At 40.4% G+C, this 25,461-nt stretch overlaps 1 protein-coding gene across 1 annotated transcript in view; it reads left to right on the forward strand.

Moving 5' to 3' along the window:
- Window positions 1-25,461, forward strand: part of Slc35f1 (solute carrier family 35 member F1) — a gene marked incomplete at its 5' end in the record, with an annotated part of 394,539 nt that overhangs the window by 838 nt on the left and 368,240 nt on the right. The window lies entirely within an intron of this gene.

Consider the following 25,461-nt stretch of genomic DNA (forward strand, 5'->3'; position numbering starts at 1 on the left):
CCTGGCTACTGTGCTCCGAAACTGAGCCGGAGGATCGCCCTGGCCTTCACTGCTGGAATCTGCGTAGTGGGTTATCAAGGACGGACATGTTTTAGGATGAAGACTCTGTTCTCTTGAAAGTGGGATCTCCTATAATACCCTCACTCAAACGTGATGTGAAAGGGACTTTTGCCACTTAACTAACTTAAAATGATTGACGAGCTGATGGGGAAAATTCACCTAAGCAGCTGTGTGAGTGTATGCTTTTCAAGGCTTCTGCAGGGCAACCCATCCAATCGCGTTATTCATACAGGTTTCAGCGTGGTACCGTTTGTGGTAGCAGAGATTCCCTGATGTGCTCACATGGAACTGTTTGGGTCATAAAGCCCCACCGAGAGCATAAACATATGTCGAGAAATAACTTGAAAACATTTTTATTTGGAGAGTGTCGCTGCATACTATCCAAAAATTGCTTGTTAAAACCCAATGTTTATAATAACTTATAAATAGACGTTTCTGTCTAATATCAAATAAGAATTTCGCTCTTTAGTGAGACCTGAACTGGCAATAGAAAGTCCAGTTTTACCTGGTCGTTTGTAGCTTTGGCCGGCAGATCCTCAAATATCACACTTAAAACATGATTTTAAAAAGATGGAAAGCAAAAGAAGTAGGGAAGATGGTTTACTACATATTATATGTCTACCTTGTTTTTATGAACACTTACAGTTTTTAAATTGCCAATATTTTAAACACCGCTGCCATAGTTCATTTGTTATCATTGAGGTCATAATGCTGCTGTTCTGCACATATAAGGAATCCTAATGTCCAGAATGATAAAGTTCCAGAGGAAGGCTTGAAGGGACTTGGGCATTTATCATTCCTTTGCCTCTGCCTAGCCACAGGGCTGTGGCAGAACCGTTCACCTTCTCTGGTGTTAGGCTCTTCCTTTGTAGAATGTTTAGTGACACCTGTCTCAATGCCCTATTGTAGCATAATTTTGAGAATTAGATAAGACTGAAGAGGGGGTGGGGGAGTGGGGGGGGGGGGGGGGGGTGGGGGGAATCACTTTGGAAAAGGGAAAGTTCTAGGTATCATTTGTTCAGCCCAGTTGTGTTAGCCAAGACATGTCCATGAGAGCAACACAGGTCAAGAAAATAAAGTAATGGCTTTCATGGGTTGAGCATTGCATTTTACTGAGCCTATTTGATCTGTGGCTTGAGCGGCATTATTTCCTATCTAGAGAGGGGAAACTGAGATTCAGGTTGGGTTGAGGACATTTTTATCTCAAAGATATGTGGATCGGAACCCTAGGATCAAGTCATTTAGACTTAAATGAAAACCAATTCTTGTTTGTCTCAAACTTCAAAAATTTCAAAATTTCATCTTTATGTTATCACAAGTTTCCATCATCCTCAAAAAGGTAAGGACACACTATTCTTTTGGAAAAGGACATCTTTAAGGGGACTGCAAACAGTAAGAAAATATTTTAAACATCGTAATGGACTCATATTGTTTGCACGATGGACTTGGCTTTTGTGCCAGGATTGTTTCAGCAAGATGAGTAGAAGCTAGGCTCCCTCCTATGGAAAGAGCTTGAGTAGTGGAGGCTGGCCAGGCTTAGCCATAACTCTTCCTGTTGACCTGTCATGGAGTGTAATGACTATCAAGTCAGCTCATTGGGGCCATTCATTAGCATCTTTGTTTATATGCCAAAATCTCAAGATCGACTCCTTTTCTTTCTTTGCCTCTTTTGCCTCCCCTCTCCTCCTAATACTTCTGCTCCCTTCACCCACCTTGCCTCTCCACAGTGTTGTCTGAGGTTCCTTTTCAAGTGTCCTTAAGCAACTTAGCTTCTAAGAGAGAAAGATCCATTCCAAACTCCAGCCAGCGTAAGAGATACCTGCCCAACAGTTAGCATTAATATATAGAGTTGGCAGCATTCTGTTGCTGTGAGCTGGTCTAGCAATCTCTTTGTTTCCTTACTAGGAGGCAGATCTAGCTATCTCCTTGGAAATACTCCTGAGAGAGAGGCTGGAGAAATGGGGTGGGGGGCGTCAAACTGTATGATAAGCAAGCCTACCTGTCAACCAGAGAAGGGAAAGCAAACATATCAAGTGTCTTCTATACCCTGTCCACTCAGGGACAGTTAAAGAGAGTCAAGACGCTAATTGATACTTAACTAATGGTACCTGCTCTCAGAAACCTTAGAATGAAAATATAATGTGAACAGTCAGTGAACATCCATCTTCCAGAATTGTGCATCAATTTCTTCCTTTAGTGGAGTACTGTCTATTGACTTTAAACACCCACAGAGCTAGATTGCTGCATTTTATATGTGAGAATTAGGGCAGCTCACTGATGGTCTAGTCTCCTTCTGAATAGCAATTAGAATATCATATTATATAAGACTTTAGGGAAAGAGGAGGCACTGGATCATTCTTCTTCTTTTTTTTTTAAACCAGTTAATAGTATGGGTCTCTATTCAAAATTACTTTTGAGAAAGGATGCAAGAAATAGAAGATGATTCAAATTTTGGAGAAATGACTACCCTTTGGTTTTAAAGATGCAAAATTAAGCATTGATGTAGATAGGTAAAGAAAAATTATGGCAAACTGTTTTTCACTTATTTTTTGTTTTTGTAGGGCAACAGTATTTATTATCCTGCCAGAGACAAGCAAGATACAATAAATAGAAAATGCTTCAAGGTCAACAGTTGATAACCCTTCCACAGAAACTGCTGACCACGTAGATTTCTTTGAAACATACAGGAGTAGGCACTAGTTATATATTAAAGTGCCAAAGAATTTCCTCTGAAACGATCAGTTAACAAAATGCCCCTTAAACTGATTGCTTTGTACATGTAAGGTTTAACTGGACTTCTTCAACTTTGACATCATGAGTTTCCAGTTTTTGATCAATTTTCTTCTCAGTAAAACAGTTGTTGGGTTGTGCGGGGGTGATAAAACGGTCACCGTTCAAGTCTTGTAGTAGAGATGTTTAATCATTAGATGGAAGTATTAGTGTTTTGGAACATCCATTCATTTGGAATTAGTTTTCAACTTAGATTTATTTTACTAATTTTCAAGCTTTGGATGCTTTTGAAAACTGTAAACCAAAGAACATTAAGGCAGAAGAAAGCAAGAAATTGGTAGAAAGTGTGCATGAAATCCATGCCAAACCTGGGAAGTTATTATGTAAGAGGAGTCAATGTGAATACACAATCTTTCTGTGTCACAAGGCAAGCAGAATATTGTCAACTAATGGGATGGTTGCTGACAAATAAAGCTTTGAGTAAACATTGTATTATATCCATCGTGAAGACATAGTGTAATGTAGATGACCCTTTCTTTTGAAGTTAGAAGGCTTTTTTTGAGGTTCTACCTCAAGCTGCTTCTTCTAACAGATGTCAAAAATAAAAGAGGAAGATCAACTTATAATGAGGATATCAGACAAAAAATATCTCAAATGGAACTGGGTGATTAAAAACAAACATTTGTAGGATCAGAAGTAAATAAAGGGTGTCTGAAGGATGCACTTATTTTTAAGTAAAAGGACAAATTAACTTTTAAAATGATCATCTAGGACTTTTGTATTTATGCACTGTGCTTGGGTGAATGTTCAGTAAAGGAATATTTGGCTTGTCTTGGTAAATATGATGCATTTCAGTAATTAATGTGTAATCAGATAGACATACATTTGTGTAACTGTTCTTTGTTCACTTCGTCAAAATCTGGTAACTCCATAGGGCCATCCAAATAGATACCCATTCCCACAATTCACTGCTGCAAGGTGTAGATGCTACAGTCGATTAAGATGGCCAACCAGGTAACTCTGAAGTTGCTTAATGCGAGGACTGCTATCTTATTAGGTTGTTATTACCCTGAGTAAAATCCAGAATGTGAAAGTTTTACCTTTAGGTTTTAGTTGAGCATTTTGTTTGAGTTCAGGCTAATGAGCATTTACTGTACATTGTCCAAACACATTATTTTTTATTGTACATCTAAAGGAGTATGGCTAAGAAGTTAAACTCCACTTGACATATGGAAAAATCCATAAATATTTGATGTTTCTTGACTGTCAAAAACATAGATGAGTACATGTTCGTTTGTCCTTGGCAATGACTATGAACCGGAAGGTGCATGTGTGACAAAGCAGTATTTTGGGGTGGAAGACCAAAGTCTCACTGGGGGACTTGGCACATGTATTGCTATTGAGAGTGTAATGCTACAGTTCACTATTTGAATTGTCTTACATAATTCCCTACTGGATGCTCCCAAATTTCTAGATCCTGTGACCATGTATAGGTTGTTCAATGCTGAGGTGTCTGCTTTCTCTTTCCATGATAAGCCACTTTGAGCAAAGGCAGCTTAGGGAGGAAGGGGTTTATTTGGCTTACCTGTCCAGGTCACAATCATTCATTGAGAGAAGTCCTGGTAGGGACTTAAGCAGAATCTGAGACAGAAACCATGGAGGAACTCTGTTATCTGTCTCCTTTACTGACTTATGTTCAGTTAGCTGTCTTACACAGCCTGGGGGCACTGACATAGGGATGATATTGCCCACAGTGGGCTAGGTCCTCCTGTATCAATTAGCAATCAAAACAATGTCCTACAGAGATGCTCATGGGCCAGTCTAGTCTAGGCACTTCCTCAGCTGAGAATTCCTCTTACCAAGTGACTTTAAATTGTGTCAAGTTGACAATAAAAAGTAACCAGGACAAATATGCAATTCATATTAAACTTCTTGCCAGACATTTTGGACTTACACAGGGGCTACTTGAATGCTAAGAAGATTTTAGGAAAATATCAAGAAGGAGAGTAAAAATAAATATGCTTTAAAAATACTTTCTTGTGAAAATATCCCAATTCATCAGCATACACATGGGTGTAATTTGTTTATATACTATTATTTAACATTTAAAGTAATTTTTTTGTGTCAAATTTAAATTCTAAACTTTCTCTCAAAAATATTTACCAGTCCATGCATGATTATACAAAAATGCCTTAAATATTATTTTTCAAGTTCTGACATTGTAATTCCTATTTGTGTTCCACTTAGATTAATTAGGTGGAACTACTACAATGGAATAAACAATCTGTTCTATGTTTTTTTTTTTTTTTTTTTTGTCATATAGGGTGAGGGAGTGTGTATCCTGTTGTGCATATGCGTTGGTCAGAGGACAACTTGGTTCTCTCCTTCCAGCATGTGGGTCCTAGGATGTAATTCAGGTTGTCAGTCTTGGTAGTAAGCCACTTTATCTACATTGATGAATCTTGAAGACCCTTACTAGATTAAAAATAAACAAAAAGCTAAAACCAAGAAGTCAAATCATGCTTATTATACTGAGTTAGAGGGACAAAGCTACAATTTGTTGTCATCCTTGCTTCTGGGATAACAGAGTACTCTACCTGTTGATTAAGTCTTCTTCCATCATTTGTTGATTCATTTAGCCTATCAGTGTCTCATGTAATGAATACTTAGTTGGTCTCATAGGTCTTATAGGACTTTGGTGGAAGACCGTGGTGAACACATACTGACAGACTATAGTGGGTTCTAGGTCACTGAAGAAGTGTCTGTTATTAACATAATCTTCCAAAGAGGCAATTTAAACAAAGTAGAAACAAACTTACATCATTTCTCAAGAACAGATTTTAAATATATTTAGTTATTTTTAAATTTTTATGTGTGTGAGTGTTCTGTCTGCATGTATGTATGTGCACCACTTAAGTTCCTGCTGAGGCTGAAAGAGGGTGCTGGTCCCCTAGAACTGAAGTTTCAGACTGTTGTGAGCCACCAAGTGGGTGCTGGGACTCGAACTAGGGTCTTCTGCGAGAACTGCAAGTGCTGTTAACCATTGAGCAATCTCTCCAGCCCCTCAGAATTAGATTTTAAAGGTGATCTAATAAAAAGTTCCTGCCAGTTAGTAATCTTGCCCTTAGCTCTGAAAGAGCATCCACACAGTCACCTGTAGTGTACACAGTGATCTTCAGGATAAGTATCTTTCTTTCATTTAGGACTTGAAAATAAGTAAAACAAGAGTGAGAATCAGCTGTTAATGTTCATTGACTTTACCATATTAGGAGAAAAAGAATTCCATCCTGCTGTTGAGTGAACCTATCAAGTCATTGATATATAACTCAGGAAAGAAGAGTTTTCTGGCTGGGTGTGGTGGAACACCCCTGTAGTCCTATCACTGAGGTGGAGGCAGGAGAATTCTGAATCTGAGGCTAGCCTGGGCATTCTAAGCTATGTAGTTCTTGTCTAAAACAAACAAACGAACAAACAAACAAACAAACAAACAAACCAAAACAAACCTCCCCAGTCCCAACCCCAACCAACAGCTAGAATTTTCTGAAAATATGAATATGCCAACACTGCGCAGGCAACTCTGCTGGGGCTTAACATATGTTTCTGTGTTGCAGGTAGGAGAGAGTTCAGATATGACAAGACCATGAAGGTCAATGGGTGGAAGAACTAGATACTTTGGTACATAGCATGATGTAATTAAATGACACTATTTGAGCTAAAAATCAGCATTCATCTAGAAAGTGGCTCTAGTTCTTATGTTTTATACTATAAAACCTACCTTTTATACCACAGAACATTACATTATGTGCCTTTCAACTGGTTGCTGTGGTCCTTTCTCTAGATGGAGAAACACATTGAGGTGGTCACCTTGCAAATACAGTCACAGAGGAGGGAGACAGTGACAGCAGAACACAAAGCAGGAGAGGCTAGGGATGGTATTTGCCCTTAGCATTGAAAGGTAAGTAGGGTAGGGACATGTGTAAGAAAGGAGGGAGAGAAAGGATGACTTGTATGTGGAAGCCAAAGACCAGGGTAAGGTATGGAGTGTCCTGTTTAAAGACATTACAGGATGAGAAGAATAAAGGGCATGGGAGTGAACTCGGACTAGAATTGTTAGATGAGGTCAAGACACAAAAAGCCTAAGATGGTAAGTTAGTAATAAGACATCATCATCATCATCGTCATCATCATCATCATCATCATCATCATCATCATCATCATGTTACTGAGTAGAGAAACAGGCTCAGAAATATGTTTCAATATGATATTCTCTACACACTTACTAGGTCAGAGGACAGGAAAGGAACTGGAGCTGGGGTCCAGTTAGGAGACTGATGCAGCTATTTGGGGGAGGAAGGAGATGGACATCTACATGGAGTGGAAGCAGCTGGGAGGGAGAAAAGGGTAGACTCTGGACTAGATGAGGGAAATGATCAGGGCGTACCCACCATAATTGGATCTTAGTAAGTGTTTATTACTCAATTACTCACACTTGATTTAAAAAACTTTTAAAGGGGGGTGATTTCCTCACTAGGGCTGAAGGAGTCTAGGTTGCTGAGTGAGCTAGGTAAACAGTCAGAAAACTACCTCCTACACAGAGCATTGTCTATAGAATAATGCTGGGCCCCAAACTATGATCAGAACAGAAAGTAAGAGAGAGCATTCTGTAGCAGTTTGTTTGATAAAGCACTTTTCTGTTTTGTTCTAAAAATTGTGGACATTGTGTTGTATCTATTTTTTTGGCATTTCACTTTTCCTATAATTAATTTTTATTGTCCTTTACAAATACATTGCCCACATTGAGTTGAAACAACTCTAATTTTGCAATAGAAAGCCTTAGAAGTACAGATCCCTGCTGGTTATCTAGCTGGGAGTAACAATGAGTCTGGTATCTAGAAGGGTGTCTAATCATGAGTGAGTGGAGATTCTCACACTGAGCTCAGCAGGTGTATGCCAGTTGTGGCCCTGTGAATCCGCACCTATTAGCTGGTTATGTAGAGTATTACCATTTGGCTTTTAAATGTTCCTCAGAGTCCATGTACTAAAGGCTTGTTCAATAGCATTTAGGGCTAATGGAGGTTAGTAGAAAAGTGGGACAGTTTCAATGAAATTTCTCTCTTCCTTTCTCTTTGTTTCCCCCCTGCCATGAAGTAAGCAGCTTCATCCGACTGACTCCCCTCCCCCATAATGTACTACCACATGATCATATAGTGACGGCTCTGAAACCAGGATCGAAAACACATCTTTTCTTCTCATATGTTGTTGAGCTGAGTATTTTGTCACAAAGGCAGACATGTAGACAGTAGGGTAAACTGACAGTTGATACATTAAGTATCAAGGCCATAGACAAATGGCTTGGGTAATAGTTGGGATTCCTGCCTGAAAGCCTCCTTACCCTCTGGAACATCAGTTCTCACCTTTGAGTCTTGGCCACCACAGACATCAGATATCCTGCATTTCAGATATTTACATAACGGTAGTAAAATTACAGTTATGAAATAACAATGAAATAATTTTATAGTTGGGTGCTGTGGGATAATGCTAGAATTTTCTCAGGATCCCCATAAGACTACCAGCGCCCCCTATCAGCAGGAAGTAGCCTAGAACACTATGCTCACATTCCCAAATAATGGATTATGGGTGTTTGTCTTTTTTAAAAAAATTATTTATTTATTATGTATAGTCCTGTCTGCATGTATGGCCGCAGGCCAGAAGAGGGCACCAGATCTCATTACAGATGGTTGTGAGCCACCATGTGGTTGCTGGGAATTGAACTCAGGACCTCTGGAAGAGCAGCCAATGCTCTTAACCTCTGAGCCATCTCTCCAGGCCCAGATGTTTGTCTTTGTTTAGGTTGTTGGTTACAAATTGTTATTGGTCATAGTCAATATCTTCCCAAAAGAAGAAATGGGGATATGATATAGAAATATAGGGTATAGATATGATAGGATAAAAGGGTAGATTATTGAATCTACTTTTAAAGAACAACAACTTCCTTAAGATATTTTACATTGCTATGGATTTTAGTTTATTACAAATTTAAAGTTAATTTGTTATACTGTATGTATATTTTTACTCTTGTTTAAGGTATTATGTTTGTACAGCTCATTTGAAATTGTAATAGATAGTTAAGAAATATAAACTAATAATTAGTCTTCTATGATAGTTAAGCTTATAGTCATGTTAAGTTTTCTAGGTATACATAGATATAATTCAATTAGGTAAATAATCTTCAAACACTTCAAAGACCTACAGAATGTGGCATTTAAAATATTTAAAAAACTTAGACTTTCTGGACAGTGAGACATGTCTCTTCCTGGCAGTGCCAATTTACTTCAGAGAGAAAAATGGGCATCAAAGACACTCCATGTGGAGTTTATCTTCTCGGCAAAAATAGCCATTTGAGCAAGAAACTGTTCTTGCCTGGACTGCTTGACAAAATGTTGTATCAACTGGATATGCAAGACCCATAGGAAGGTGACCACTGAATTTTGCAAGGTGAGATGGTCCTTCAGGTTCCTGATTTGCAGAAGAAATTGCCAGACATTCTACAGGACACAGAGAAAAATGACTGAGAGACTAGGCCTGAACGTTACAGAGGAACTTTGGATGACTTCCCAGACAGGCAGCTGTCTCTGTCATTCTTGATTTTTGGAAGTTGCTTACAATGCTCTTTCTGCTTACTTAGGTAATATTATATCCTTCTGAGGTCTTTGATGTAGTTGAAGACTAGATAATTATAATTTTCCTTAGTTGTGATAAAAGATAAATTAGATATAAAACTTTAGACTCTTAATTATAGGATAGATAGAATATTTTCTTTAATTTTACAAAATATAAATAGACTAGATATTGTAACAGTAATTCTTATTGGTTGTATGTAATTTTACTATGTTAAAGTTAAAACTTTCCTTTTTAATTAAACAGAAAAGGGGAAATGCTGTGGGATAATGCTTTTGTATATTGGTTTAATAAAATGCTGATAGGCCAGTACTAGGCAGGAAGTATAGTCAGGAAAAGCAGACATGGAGAATTCTGGGAAGAGGAAGGCGGAGTCAGGAGATGCCAACCCACCATCCAGGGAGCAGCATGTAATGGCACACAGGTAAAGGCATAGAACACGTGGTGACCTATAGATTAACAGAAATGGGCTGAGTTTAAGTGTAAGAGGTAGCCAGTAGTTAGCCTGAGCTAAAGGCCAAGTAGTTTTAATTAATAAAAGCCTCTGTGTGTTTACTTGAGTCTGAGTGGCTGTGAGACTGTGAGGACACAGGACTGGGCGGGACACAGAAAAACTTTCAGCTACAGTTGAGGGGATCATCACAGCATTAAGAACTACATGAAATGCTTGCAGCATTAGGAGGGTTGAGAATCACTGTCCTGGACACTATCTGGAAGTGAGAAGGGGTAGGAAAGCAGCAGCTTGTTTCTGTAGAACTGGCTGTAAGTGAAGAGTACCACCTTACAAGATCTTACAGTTGAGGAGAGCAAGTCTTGGGTCAAAATAACAGAAGGTGGGTCAAGGTTACCTGGAGACCCACATCTGTGTCTAGATCATTGATACCACTTCATGTCAAATTCTGGGAAGCTCAGAGTAGAAGCTAGTCAGCCATTCAGCAAGTAATTACTACATCAAAGGAGAGGCATGGTCTACACATTGGCTGTTCTTTGGGGGAACAAGGCATCAGAGGATTCTACTCTTAGGGAGGCTAAATTCTAGTAGTTTTAGGCAGGAAATAAACAACCACATCCAGATGATACCCAGGGATGCTAACATGAGGCATAGAATTGAAGCAGGGTGACATGACAAGAATGGTAATGGACTTTGATCATGGGTGGTCCAAAGAGGTCTTACTCAGGTGACAGGATTCTAATCAGAATGACCAAAGGAACAAGTTAGTCACTGGAGGCATAGAAGGAAGGATGTTCTAGGTAGATTTGATGAGACGAACAAGTGTAATGAGCTTAACAAAAAGAAGACTGGAGTACAAGAATCAGGCTAGTGAGAAAAAGACAAGAGAAACAGGTAATGCCATTTTAAAGAGGGATGGAGAACAAGTGAGAGATTCTAAACAGAATGGGTATTGGGTCAAGTTTGAAAAAGTCATGTAGGCTGCTGTTGGAGAATGGATTGGAGGGGAAGGCTGTGGTGTGGAGGAAAGGCATGCTGGGAGCTGTTGGGAGCTGAGCTGGGCAAGGGCAGTGGAGATAGCTTCAGGCAGTGGAGCCTTCCGGTTGGCTGACTGATCTTACAGGTTGCTAAAGGAAAGGAATCCCTAAAAATTCCAGCTTTGGGGACTTAAGCAATTCAGTGGGGATAGTGCCATCTTGACAGCAGAGAAAGACAGGTGGAGGAATATGCTTCTGGATAGGGAACCAGAGTTTACTTCTTCCAAGTTGAGCTAGGGATGTCTAGTGAGAATGCCAAATGAAAGCTGAAATTCTGGGCAGAAACGAGTACTTAGAATTTTGGATTTGGGGATCCTAGCCAGGTCTTCTTGGAGGCGATGTGTGGAAATAGGTAGAGAGGGGTCCTGAGAATGAACTGCAGAGAATAGCAACTTTCAGAGTGAAAAGGAGGACCCAGCCAAGGTGAGAAAAGGAGTCAAAAGTCGGAAGTGGACCAGGGGGAGTATGATGTCCTCATACTAGGAGAACTCATTTCCAGAGGAAGGCAGTAGGACAGTCATTGTGATGAGACTCCGAAAAGAGCAGAGACCTGACTGATGGTTTGGCAACACAGAAGACCCCAGGGGCTGTGTTTTATTTTTCTATTGCTTTGAAGAGACACCATGACCACAGTAACTCTTATAAAAGTGTTTAATTGGGGCCGGCTTACAGTTTCAGAAGTTTGGTTCATTGTCATCATAGCAGGGAACATGGAGGCATGCAGACAGACATGATGCTGGAGAGGTAGCTAAGAGTACTACATCTAGATCAGCAGACAGCATAAAGAGAGAGTACCACACTGGGCCTGGCTTGAGCATCTGAGACCTCAAAGCCCACCCCAGTGACACACTTCCTCCAACAAAGCCACACCTACTCCAACAAAGCCACACCCACTCTAAGAAGGCCACACCTCCTAATAGTGCCACTCTCTATGGAGATAATTTTTATTCAAACTATTACAGGCTGTGACAGTGCAGGATCAAAAGACTGATACTGACAGAAACTTGGTTGGATCGGTTGGGTAGAGGTGACAGAGTAGAACTGTTGAGAAGTTTTGCCTTTAAGAGGGGGGATACTTTCTAATGATGGTTCTTTGTGCTTGTGGCAATGGGTGCTGGAGATGGAAACTGTAAGGCCCAGGGAGGGCTAAGCCTGAGAAGAGGGAGCTCACTCTCCCAGGCTCAAGTGTACGCTGGGAAATGCATGCACTGGAAAAAAGCCCGAAAGGCAATTTCTGTTAGGTGGCTTTTCTGCTGGGGAACGCTCAGGTGAAGATTTCAGTTGTGAATGGAAGGTAGCCAGGTGCTGGGGGAGAGGGTGTAGGATGTTTAAACAGAGAGAAGTGGGAGAGTGGGAAAGGAAACATACTAAAATGTTATGTGTAAATGTGACATTTGTGGTTGCGATGGTGTGTGTGTGTGTGTGTGTGTGTGTGTGTGTGTGTGTGTGTGTGTGTTAGGCCTAACAAAGGCACTATTATTTAGAATTTGCCTTGAAAGAAATAGAATTTACCCGAGCCAGAACCCAAGTAAATTCAGGTGTAAAGTGGGGGTACTGTGGGACCTTAATAGGGGAAGATCCTGATTTAAATTTGGGAGTGGGAGAGAGAAGAGCAAAGTAAAGGGATTTATAGGGTCACTGGAAGGTTGGTGCCCGGATTGCTGCGTCCCCCCTGAAAAGGAGATATCTTTTCTCTCGGGCAAGTGACAGCTTGTGGGGGCTTCAATTTTCTCAGGGGTAAGCCAGTTAAAATAATTCTGGCTCATTTCCCATCGGATGTTTGGGGTTCTAAAATGAAATAACACCAGGGAAAGGGCTTGGACAGCTGCCAAGTACTCCACAGTGGTGATCCTGGTCCCAGACTTAAAAAAGAACGCCTGAGTTCTTGTAGCTGTGTCCTGTCACCAAGGCTGTGCTACAGGCTGACCTGGCCCTTCAGCACACACAGCCGTGACTCTGCCCCCTCGGTATGCCTGAGGGTTGTCAGTCTGAAGGGAAACCACCTGCTTATGAATAAGGCAAGGCACTAGTCTGTTTATGTCAGGTTTATTATTATTATTATTATTATTATTATTATTATTATTATCATCATCATCATTATTAATTTCTTCTGGCAAATATAGTTTTTCTTCCTTTTTAAACAGAAAGCCTCTCCCGGGAGTCTTTCATGTGGCACCAGGCATACGGTACACTGCCTGCTGTCGGATCAGGGGCTTTGGCAGCGCCTCTGGTTTACACAGGAGGATTTGACAGGCTTCAGGAAGGGGTTAGTACCTCTTGATCCCAGCGGGTTTCCCACTGAGGGAAGGCCTAAAGGGAGTGGGCTGCCCGAGACAGAGCAGGCTCTGAGGGGTAGGGACGGAGCTGCTTTAATATGCTAATGAGGGAAGCCCAGATGCGGGGCGATCACTGCAGCTCTTTGTGAGATGCTCTGGCTGGCTGCAGCCTCTGTCCCCGCGTGGAGGCCGCTGCGGGGCCGGGGAAACACTGCGTTCTCTGAGCTACTCTCTCCTCTGCGCAGTCCTCCCTGGCAGAGCATCCCGTGGGCAGGCTACGGCTGCGGACCCCGCGGGGACCTGCGGCCAGGGCATGGGCATTGGGGCATGCAGGATTGTAGCGCAGTGGTTGGTTCTGGACAGTGCGGGCCGGGGATGGGGGTGGGGGGTTCCATGAACAGGAAGGATGTTTGTGGCCTCACAGGATGGGCTTTTTGCCCTCTCAAACTGCCAAGCGCGGCCAGTGGTGTCGTGTTTAAGCTGAAAGGGTTTAGGGGTGCAAGTCAGCGTTTACTAGTGGGTTGAGTCAGTAGCTTCTCGTGAAACAACCAGCCAAGCAGCACCATCCTAGTGAGCTCCGGGGGACAACACAGGCTTTGATTATTTTTCCCGGGATAGGAAGGGTTTCGAGTACCCACCAGGAAGAAGAAGGGGCCAGTGAAGGTGTCTTGAAGTAGTGTCTACATGGCAAGAACTTGGGATGTCCAAGACTGGGTTTAAACAGTGAATCATCTGCTGGCAGCGAGATCGGAGAAGGCATTACCAGCCACCCCTAACTGCTGCCGCCAGATTTCACCATAAAATCCATTCGGGATGATATTATCTCTGGGAGTATGAGTTCCCAGATGAGATACACAAGTGGAAACTATCAAGCCATAGTATCTTAACCTGTGTGTGTGTGTGTGTGTGTGTGTGTGTGTGTGTGTGTAGGGCAGAGGTCAGAGGTCAATGTTGACTGTCTTCCTCAGTTTTCCCACCTTATTTTTCATTTAACAATTTTGAGAATTACACATGTAAGTGCTATATTTACATCATTTCTAGCCCTCCAAATCTTCCTATGTCCCTCACTCCCATTTAACGTCATGACACATTAATATATATGTAAGCCACTGAGTTCATTTAGTATCACCCATATGTACGGGTATTTAGGGTTTGGACACCTATTAGGGACTCATATAAGGAGAAGATGGATTTTTTTTCCTCCCTCTTTCTCAAGAGCCAATGATTGCTTGAAGCTCTTCATCTAGGTGTAGGGCCTTGCGAAATTTCCCCATCTCTGTTGGCATATCAAGTGGTGATTTTATTACACAGGTCTTGTGCAGTCATGTCCGGAAGACACTGTCTTGAAGCAGGCAACCTGGTCTATGGAAGCTTTCCACCTCTTCCTTCTTCCACGATGCTGTCTGAGCTCTTAGGTGTAGGGTTGCACTGTAAATGTAGCGAGTTGGTTTAGGAACGCCATGACTACTTATTCTCCACATTTTGACCAGTTGAAGCTCTGTAATAATCTCCATCTATTGCAAAATGAGGCTTCTGTGATGAGGGTAGTTACTGTGGGTACAGGGATAAATATTTAGATTATGTTGTTTTAGGAAAATGGCAGTGTATGTTCTCTAGAGTCTCTGACTTCTCCAGCCATTAGTAGTTGGCTAGTTTACAGTACCAAACATGAAGCCCATACTCTTGAGCAGGCCTTAGGTCCAGTTGATTATCCCCAAGATATAAGTGCCACTATTGCACCATTAGGAACATCTTGCCAGGCCAGACATTGCTATGGTTTGTAAACACTACAGCTGGGTAGGGCAACTGGCTTCTTTTCTGCCTTGGAAGCTTGCATAAGAGTCCTCTCAGAGGAGGCTTCTAGGTCAGTTCCAGCTTCATCCCTCTAAGTCCTGTGTGCAAAGTGTATGGAGTCTTTAGCAATATGGTCTTACTTTCAAGCTCTGGGAGGCAATCAAATGAGATGTCAGTAGTCTATATTGTTTGGGGAGTCTCTCAGACCCCCTGATCAACAACTTGAAGGGAAGTTTCTCATGCCTGGCATTGGGGTTTTGTTAGGTAATCTTTGGCTCTTGAGATTTTTGTATATGCACACATATATGTATTATATGTAGTCTCTATACACTTAAAATATATAATTTTAAGAATTATATATACACATACAAATATATTATATATGTATTTTAAGTAAGCTTATAAAATAATGTTTCCCTGTGGCTCTTTCTTTCCTTTTTTAAGAGACAGGGTTTCTCTGTGTAGTTTTTGGTGCCTATTCTGGATCTCTGTAGACCAGGCTGCCCTTGAACTCACAGAGATCCAACTGGCTCTGCCTCCCTAGTGCTGGGATTAAAGGCATGCGCCACCACCGCCCGGCTCCCTGTGGCTTTTTCAAACAGCAATAGTGTTATTTATCTCTTCATCCTCCCCCTCCCTTTTGGTTAGCCTCCTTCCCCACTTAGACTCTGTCCCCTCTGTTTTTTTTTTGAGACACAATATCTATGCGAACGCCGCTAGCTCCAGGGCTCCTCTGTCCTCATCTCACTAGTTTGGGATTACTGGTGCTCACTGCAATGCCTGGTTTAAGAGGGTCCTGGGGATTGGACTCAGGTACTCATGTTCCTTAATAAGCTATAAGCCTTTCCTTTTTTGTCTTCTATCTACCTTGCCCTTTTGAATTCTTCTGGGCATATTAACATATTTATGTAAGCACTGTGCTATATACTATTTCCCAAATAATACCTACTAGATGTTATTTATAATGGGTCTTTGCCTGTCAACATCTCTGTCTGTCTGTCTGTCTGTCTCTCTGTCTGTCTGTCTCTGTCTCTGTCTCTGTCTCTGTCTCTCTCTCTCTCTCTCTCTCTCTGTGTCTTGCTTTGCTTTTTCTGTCTCTCATATGGCCCACACTCATAGGCAGACAGGTGGTTTTCTATGTAGAGTAATTTGTCCTTCTTATTTGATGCTAATACCCAAATCTTCTAAACCTTCCTCACGCCCAGGTTAAGTTCAGAATTAGTTTTAAAAGAATGTTTTATTTTCAATGTGTTTTGTTTGTGTTTTAGAACCACATCTATGAACATAAAATATTGAGTGTGGGCCATATGAGAGACAGAAAAAGCAGAAAAATATTACCATCATACTAGCTCTAACTAACTGTGTGGCCTAATCTATAAAACAGCCTCCCCCCCCCCCCCCAAGCTGTTTCCTTCTCTGAGTACAGTGGTTTGGCTTTAAACCTTCTCTGTCTTTTTTCCTTTGATTGTAGCAGGTTGAATGATTTTACATTTTCCAGGCAACATTCTTTTTTTTTTTTTTTAAATTAAAATGCTTCTTCTGCTTTCCTTGATGCTTTCTGTTATTTCCCACTGCTAATGGGATACATGGCTTTCCCTAGTTAAAGCTTGGTCCTACCATGCCTAAAAATGTATAAGCCTGTTTGCCCTCATTTTAGATAATTGATTGCTTTCAAATCTAATGCTGACAGATAGACTCAATTATTTCCTGTGTGAGCAAACCTTTTGTAGACACACAGTTAGTTGCAACTTGAGAATATATCTTCCAGAATGACAGAAGAAAAGTATCATGTGATATTAGATATTATAGCAAAGGGTATCACATTGCTCTTAGTAGGGTGTCATGTTGCTTTATGTATTTTTGGAGAAAGCAGCAATTATGAAAAATATGTATATAAATAGGCATAAAGGTTCAGTGCACCAGGGTACTGGTCTTTCAACATGTTAGACAGGTTTTTAAACTTCTGCTAGCAACTGTTTTGCAGCTGAGAAATTTTTCTGAGACCCAGGTTTATAGGTATCTAAAGTAGGTATATAAACCAAATCCTACTGATAACAAATCACAAAAAAACTTATTTTAAAACAATTCTTTGACATACATGTAATTTTTACATTTGTCAAAGGTTAAAGCAAATTTGCATACTACTCAGACGAATGCACTTGTTTATTCTTACATAAAGAATTAAATCTTGGCTCATTATTAGATGCTGTAGGCCATAGAGCATCATCAAAAAATAATGAAAAAAGAGGCCATGACTTTGAAAGAGAGCAAGGACGTATATATAGGAGGAAAGGGAAGTTGTTTGTGTGTGTGTGTGTGTGTGTGTGTGTGTGTGTGTGTGTTTGTGTGTGGGTGAACAATGTAATTATATTATGATCTCATAAATAAAGAAAACAATTACAAAATATTGCAATCCATAGCCTATAATAGTTTTGATTATGAGCCAGTCTTTTTCAAACTGTGGTGGTTGGTGCTTTATGGTGTGACAGCATACACATTGCAAAGTGCACATTTGTGCATTGAGAACCAAAATACCACAGTGAAGTTGCTGGATACAACACTGGCAAGAGTTTCTAGAAACACCTGATTCATTATGCATTTGGTTTTGAGTAGTTAATATTTAATCTTTGCATATTAAGAAACCTCTATTGTTCCCAATATTTTTGTGACTTCCACATTTAGTCGTATAACCCTTCAATGCAGTTGTGATTCACAGTTTAAGAATCTGTCTTAAACTGTGGGTTGAGTGGACTAAGATGACAACCAGTCAAATAAACTCGTTTGGATTTAACATTTTAGGCATCAGAACAGTGCCAGATGTGGCTAACTGCAGATGTTTTTCCTTTCCTCTTTCCAGTCACTGTTGTATTACCAAAGCACGATTTTCATCCAGTATGGAGTGACAGACATTTGCTTTATATCATTAGAACGATCTCTTTATTTCAAAAAGAGTTATGAAGTCATTTGGCTTACATACTTGATGTCATTTGTATTGCCTCTATGCAGGGTTGGACGAAGCAGTTTCGATAGCTGCTGTAAGCAATAAGCCTATAAATGTTGGGTGCTGACTCAGCATGAGCCTGTCTGCAGAAGAAGATGATTAACTTCAGGAGAAGCTGGCGTCAGCAAGAAGAAATAACAGCCATGCATTCAAAGAAATATTTACATGTGACATTTCAGGAACCATCTCATGGAGGGAAGCCTAACTGTGACAGGAGCAAATAAGTGTATTCTTTCCCCTCTAATACTGGCATTAGAAAGTATATTACCTAAAAATCTCTTACCCAGTCTCTTATCCAATACATTCATCTCACCTAAGATGGCTGATAAAAGCCAAGTATTCCACAGACTCCTTGGCCAAGAAATTGTCCTTGGTCTTGGGATAGGCCAGGATTCAGGTTGACCTGAACATATTGAAGGGATCTTATTTCTGACGATAGAGGAATAAGCATCCTTTCTTTTTGTTGAGAGTGACAAAGGAAACAGATCTCCTGCTCCTTGCTATTATAGGTAGCCACCTTATGTCTGTGAAAGAAACCCAAGGACATTTTAGGGAGTCACTGATGCTAAGGATAGAGGAGTAGAGAGATGTTAGGTGCCTTGACTGTCATACTACGTGCTTGAAGCTTGCCTTGTGTTCTGGCTTTCAGTATGTGGGATAATTAATATCTCTTTAAAGCTAATTTGAGTTGAGACCTACAGTATTATTTCTCTGTTTATTTCAAGTTATCTCTATATGTAGTCTAGACTGGCCTCAACCTAGCAATCCTCTTGCCTTCTGAGTGCTGGAATCACAGGTACCAAGACCATTTGAGTTAGGATCTATTTAGCTTTCAGCTGTAAGCATCACTAACTGCTGTGCCTCTTTCATTTTCTTGAATCTGAAGACCTCCTTTGGATACCATTCAGACCTTTCCTTTTCCTTCCGTCTGGATGCCTCAGTCAAAAGAGAACAGGAGCAGAATGATGATGTGGATGGTCCAGTCCAGTCTGTTCTGTAGACGGGTGGATCACCCAAGATGTTTGTTCCACTCTGGGTAGATTCTTGTGACCAGGAGATGCCATAGAAATGCATTCTAGTCTGTAGCATCTGATAAAATATATTCAGAATTTAGAAAGTTATATGGAGGCTATTAGAATACTATCTCATCCATTTATTCATTTGATAAGCATTTATTCTGAGCTTTCTTTATGTGAGGCTGGTACAAACCATGGGTATATGAAAGGATTCAGACAATACAAAGGAAACCCAAGAAAATATCAAACAAAAAAGGCTGGGGAAAGCATCTGGTAGTTTAAAAATTAGAGACAGAAGACATGAGCAGAATAAATGAAGAGTATTTTTTTGTGAGTGGGCGGGTGGTGCTGAGGGTTACATGAAGTAGTATTTTATGCAGAAGCAACATGTCAGAATCCTGAGTAGATGAAGTCTTGTTCTACTCAGGAAAATAAAAATAGGTTCTGTAGGCTATATCTGTGCATGAGAGGGAGTGGCCAGAGGCTGGAGGCACAGGTAGGGACCAGGCCATACAAGGCTTTAAGATTGTTGTATGTTCTTTGCCATGAGTGCTGAGCAGTGCTGGAGACTCTAAACAGAAAGGTAATATGTCAATAAGATCTAGGTGTCTGATCTAGATCTAAATGATAAATTTTAGTAGAGCAAGGCTGATTGCAAGCGTTGCAGGTAGGCAAAAGTTTCAGAAGGGAAATGTAGAGCTCTGAGGGCCTTTTAATTCCTTTTCTCTGGAATCATAGTCTTTATTTGTAATTACCACATAAGACAAAGTTCTATGAGCCAGGTCTGATGGTGGTCAGCATTTGATTTTGTTTACTGTAGCAACCTTCTGACTCTCAGCAAATTATCTTAAACCTTCTAACACTTTTGTTTCATCATCTGTGAAATTAGAATAAGGACACCCACCTCATAAGGAGATTGAAAGGGATTAAATAAGATAGTTTTAATTCTTGGCACTAGGCCTGAAATACATTAGCTGTTATAATTATTAATGTTCTTGAGAGTAATATACAGCTTTGGAAGAGGCCCAAGAATAATGACAGAAGAGCTTCCCTGTTCTTTCATAGTCTGGGAGTTGAGATTCACTTGGAAGTGTTGAGACAAGTGTTAACTGTGGTGCCATCAGGTTTTGTATGGAAGCAGGACTTGGAATTATTGTGTTGGCAACACATTTCTAACCTTCACTCCCAAAAGAAGAAGTATAAATCAGAAGAAAACATGGTAAACAGAAGATATGCCTATTTTGGGGCGACAAGAAGGACTGTTGACTTCACAGGACAGGCTGAAAAGCTGTATATCTGGGAGCTAGATGCTGGGAGCAGGGGCTACCAAGAGTGCTAAGATTTCACTGTAGTGTGAACATTCAGCAGAGATGCACCTGAAAATCCTAGATGAATGCAGGTGCATTATTTTAAGGTAAGCATTTCTCTCTCTCTCTCTCTCTCTCTCTCTCTCTCTCTCTCTCTCTCTCACACACACACACACACACACACACACACACACACACACACACACACACCACCTGCAGTAGTGCCTGCCAGATGGTAGATACTGCAGTCAACAATACTGCCTGAATAAATGGTTGGATACACATGTGATGGGGAGATGGGTCAGGATTTCTACCTGGGGCATAGACACTTGTTGGGTAGAGTTCCCTCCATTTACTGCCTACAAAGCAGCCCTTGTATTTTCTATTGCAGCCATTAGACAAACTAATGAGAGAAGCTAATCGATAGCTAGTGAACCGATTCATGGAAATAGATTTCTTAGGCCACAGTTTGAAAGAAAAGCATGGATTCTTTCCTTGGGCTGCCTGAGCTATTTTTAGTGAGCAGATGTTGCAGCTTTCATAAAACCTTTGGCAGGGTTTCCTTCTATGCTCATTTCACCCCAAATATGTAACGTTCATCACTTCCATTCCCCAAACATGCTACTTTGTAAATGTTTTCTGAGTAGATCAGGGCATTGCGGGAAAGAGTAGATAAGAAGAAAAATGAATTGCTTAGCATATTCATATTCAAGCTGACCTCATAGTAAATGGGTGATAAACAAGAGTGAACAGCGAAGTAGTGTTGAGAGTGTGAGTGGAGGGACAAGATGGCTGGGGACACCGCACCTGCCTGAACATGGAAGAAATTTCTCTGCATTCTCAGCAATAATGCGCAGCTTTTGGATTCTTCAGTGTGAATCAATTTCTATACCCAGAGCCTGGGAGTATAATTTTAGCTGCCAATACCTATTAGTTACGGAAGGGCCAATCAGTTTTCTTTGTGTGTTGCTTATAAACAAATAAATCTCTAGATCAATTGATGGAAACACAGCAACTTAGTGTTTTGAAAAAAAAAAAAAGAAAGAAAAGAAATGGTCCTTAGACACTATCTTCATTCATACAGTTCTGAGATGAGAACTATGCCGTCAGAACGATTATTTCCAATGAAAACAAACCATGTATTAGGTTTATGTTTGAAGTTGGCAACATGTTAGGTGAGTTAGCTTCTTCACTGTTCCTATGGTCCAGTGTGAAATGTTGGTCTTGGGATTTGGGTAAAGAAAGCTTGGGCATTTTTAGATTCTTTTTTTACGAACTTTTTATTTTTTATTTTTATTTTTTAACTGAGGATTGAACCCAGGGCCTTGCGCTTACTAGGCAAGCACTCTACCACTGCGCTAAATCCCCAACCCAGCATTTTTAGATTCTTGAAGATCAGTTCTAGATATTAATCAGACATACTGTGGCTTACTTCAGTTGTGCTTTACATGGTCTGCAGTTATGGATCATGTTCTGACCTGTCCTGCAAAAGGGTTGGGGTAAAGGTACATAGTTAGGATGTTCTTATTAGTTGGGGTTCTCCAGAAAAACAGAATCAGCAGGATCCATTTATATAAATAATACACAATTTTATGAATGTAACATATATGGACATAGATACATATTCAAACATACACATCTAAACACACACACACAAAGATCAAGTTTTAGGAACTGGGTTGTATTATGGATTGGAGCTAGCAAATCTGTCATTTGTAGTTTAGGTTAAATCTGCATGCTGTAACTCAAGCACAGTTTCTAAGTTATAATTTAGACTTTTAAAGTCTTTAATTATTGGATGAGACTCAACCGCATTATTAAGGTAATCTGTTCAAGTCAATTAATTTGAAATGTTAAATCACATCTATGCCATACCTTAATAGCAAAGTTTACTCTAAAGCTTGCTTGACCAACCAATGAGGTGCCACACCCTAGAGCTACACTGATACCTGAAATTAAGCTGCACAGTGTCAACAGTAGTAATAACGATGTCAACTCTTAGGCTCTATTGGAATTACCATGCCTGTATCAGTAGCTGCCAAAGCCTTTGCATGTACCGTCTTCTTTGACCTTCTCCAGCCTTCATTTTCATTTTCAAGATGAAGACGCTGAGTCAGAGAGGTCTGCTCAACAGGCCGAACTTGCATAGGTCTTGAGTGGCGTGTCCAGAACTTGAACCTGTTTGGTTCTAAGCCAGTGTTTTTGTATAGCATTGTATAGGGTAGATGTCAATCATTACCATTTTATTTTCTCCATATGATAGAAGCTTCTCTCAAGCTTGAGAGAAAAAAAAATGTGCCATTCATTGACTGACTCTTGTTTTCCAGACATCCAAGGTCAGGGGATTCAAGGATTAAAAGGACACAGTTTTTGTACATCTTGCCTCTGCTTCTTTCCTTTAGGTGTGAATCTGCAGGCAGAGGAGTACTCTCTGTGAAGAAGGCAGTACTCAACAAGTGCATGAGAAAGGTGTTTCATTCTTCACCTCAGTGCAATTCTAGCAAATGACTTTGGCCTCGTTTGAGTTATGTGCTAGCCCTAGGTCTAAGGCCTGCCAATACCTATAGTAGTCCTATATTTGGTACTACATGGGCTTAGGTCTAAGTTTAGTTTGGAAGCCAGGACATCACAATGGAAGACATACTAAAACAGATGGAGTGGGGGGGTGATGTAACACTATCACTCCCCTTACTATTTTTTGCCATTCTGTGCAGACACCCCGCTGTGAGGGAATGAATACACCTATGACTGAACTTGGCTGCCACAGTTTCACATTTTTCAAATGGTTAGAAGTAGCCTGAAACCATTTTGTAGGGATATTGCTTTTGGTAGTGTAAGATGGTTGAAAGGATAGCCTTAAATTATTTAGAATTTAAGTACACATTTAAAAGATTTTTCCTCTGACTCAAAGCACAGGACCTTAGAGGACTTCTTCCATAAACCTTATCATTACATTAGCTTCCCAGTAGGTGCTTACAGAGCAAAAGCTGTCTTAAGGCAGGTAATAGTTCTAACTAATGTTCCTATTACATTGTCCTTTCTAACTTTTGATCAAAATGATCTCAAAATACAATTGCTTATGGCAATTTACATTCCTACTGGACTGTGGACTACGAGAGTGGGGAGAGCTGAGCTCAGTCTGCTTTTCCTGGCTCCCTATAGTTCCTGGCACAGCTTTCTATCGTCATGAGTGAGGGGAAAGTGTTTTTGAGGAAGTGAATGCGTCTGAGTCATAGAGTGAAATAATCCATTGTATGTAGTAGCACTTGAAGTCTTCCAGGGTAATTCTCTGCAGGACTGTGCACAGGGCAAGTTCAAGGGTCAGACACTCCTTTCACTCTTTGACCTTTTAGGTCTATATCCTCAAATATGAAATGGGGATTGTATTAATATCTACCCCACGGAGATGATCTGAGGGCATATTTTTAACCCTTAGCCCATTGTTTAGCATTTAAAACATTTCCTACTATGCTTATGGCTGTTTGGTTGATCTTGATACTGGGATTTCACCAGGACCTATTTAAACTAAGCAAGGACTTGCTTTAGTTTCGTTTAAAATGGTGCTCCTATTATGTATCAGAACTTAGATTTATTCTTGCTGGTGTTGCAAAAGTGGAACCATGTCTTTTAGAAAACAGGTTGCTTCTTTTTGTTTTTGTTAAAAATCACATTAATATGTATCTTCTGAAAGCTGTTACAAGAAAAGAAGATAATAGTGTGTGGGTGGAGATTGCCTAAGGATCCCCGTTCCGGGCATGACAAAGCTGTTGCTGAGTCATCTCGATGATTTCCCCAAAGACAGTTTTCAATTTGCTCCATCTATTTTTACCGTGAACACGGCCCGTTTCTCTCTATGCTGAGCTCACGGTCGACTAACGGTACAAACTGGGTCCCGTCCATTCGCTTACAGCGTTGTCCCTTCGTGTGTTGTTTGACGATTTTCATGTTCGAAACGCATCCAAGCACTCACAGACGTCCTTCCGCTCCTCATACAGATTTTAACTCGTTGTGTGAGGTAGAGGAAGGTAGAGTAGAATGTGTCTAGAGTTCTTCGGGTTCACTCTGAACTTGTAGAGACAGTAGGATTGTAACCGCCCACGGAGAAGTCTCTAGCCCTTCTCATACAATGCCAGGAAGGCATTGCAGCCAGTGATTGTTGCTACTTGTGTCTGTTGCCTGATTGATTGATTAGAGTGCTGGGAACCAAACGCAGGGCCTTGTTCATACTAGACAAATATTCTATCATCAAGCTACATTCCCAGTCTTTGGCATTTTGAGACAGTCTAGTCTCCCTATGTAGTGTAACACAACTTCCAAGTTACAAGTCTTCCTTTTCTGACTCCTGAATGCTAGGATTACAGGCCTGGGCCTGATGTCTGGCTTCTACTGTTCGTTTGCAGTATGGATAAAGGGATATCTCTAGATGGGGAAATATTATATTGTTTTTCACTGTTGTTACCTAGAACATAGCTACAGTTTGGATGTTTCCATCCTTTTAAAATTAACGTCTAACTTAAACTTCAAGGTGAATATTAATTAGCTTTATGTGGAAAGAGGCTTGAAGGTGACAATCTGGAAACAAGCACAACGCTCCCATTCTCTCAGCAAGGAATCTGCTGAAGCCTTGATCTTGGACTTCTTACTCCAGAATTGTGTGAAAGCGTTTCTGTTTTTCATTGATTGTAGTATAAGGAACAAACAAACATTTAATTTTTTAAACTCTTATTATCTCTATTTACCAAATGGGAAAACCAAGGCACACAAAGATTAAGAGAATTAAGTAATAGATATTTGAACTCACACAGTTTTGTTATGGAAGTCTATATTCTGAACCATCACACCATTCCTGGGAAGATGGCAAGAGAGAGGACCTTTTTCAGATCACTACTGTATTTTTTTTTTTTTTTTTTTTTTTTTTTTTTTTTTTTTTTTTTTTTTTTTTTTTTTTTTTGTGTGTGTGTGTGTGTGTGTGTAGACGTTCTTGTAAAATCCAAGATGAAAATACTGGATGAACTAAATTTCAGACATTGACACTTCCTGGGGAATACCATGACATCCAAGTCATTTATCTTGAAGCACTAAATTTCTGGTATAATTTCATGCAGGCTGAT

The sequence above is a fragment of the Onychomys torridus genome, chromosome 19, assembly GCF_903995425.1.
Source record: "Onychomys torridus chromosome 19, mOncTor1.1, whole genome shotgun sequence".
NCBI lineage: Eukaryota > Metazoa > Chordata > Mammalia > Rodentia > Cricetidae > Onychomys > Onychomys torridus.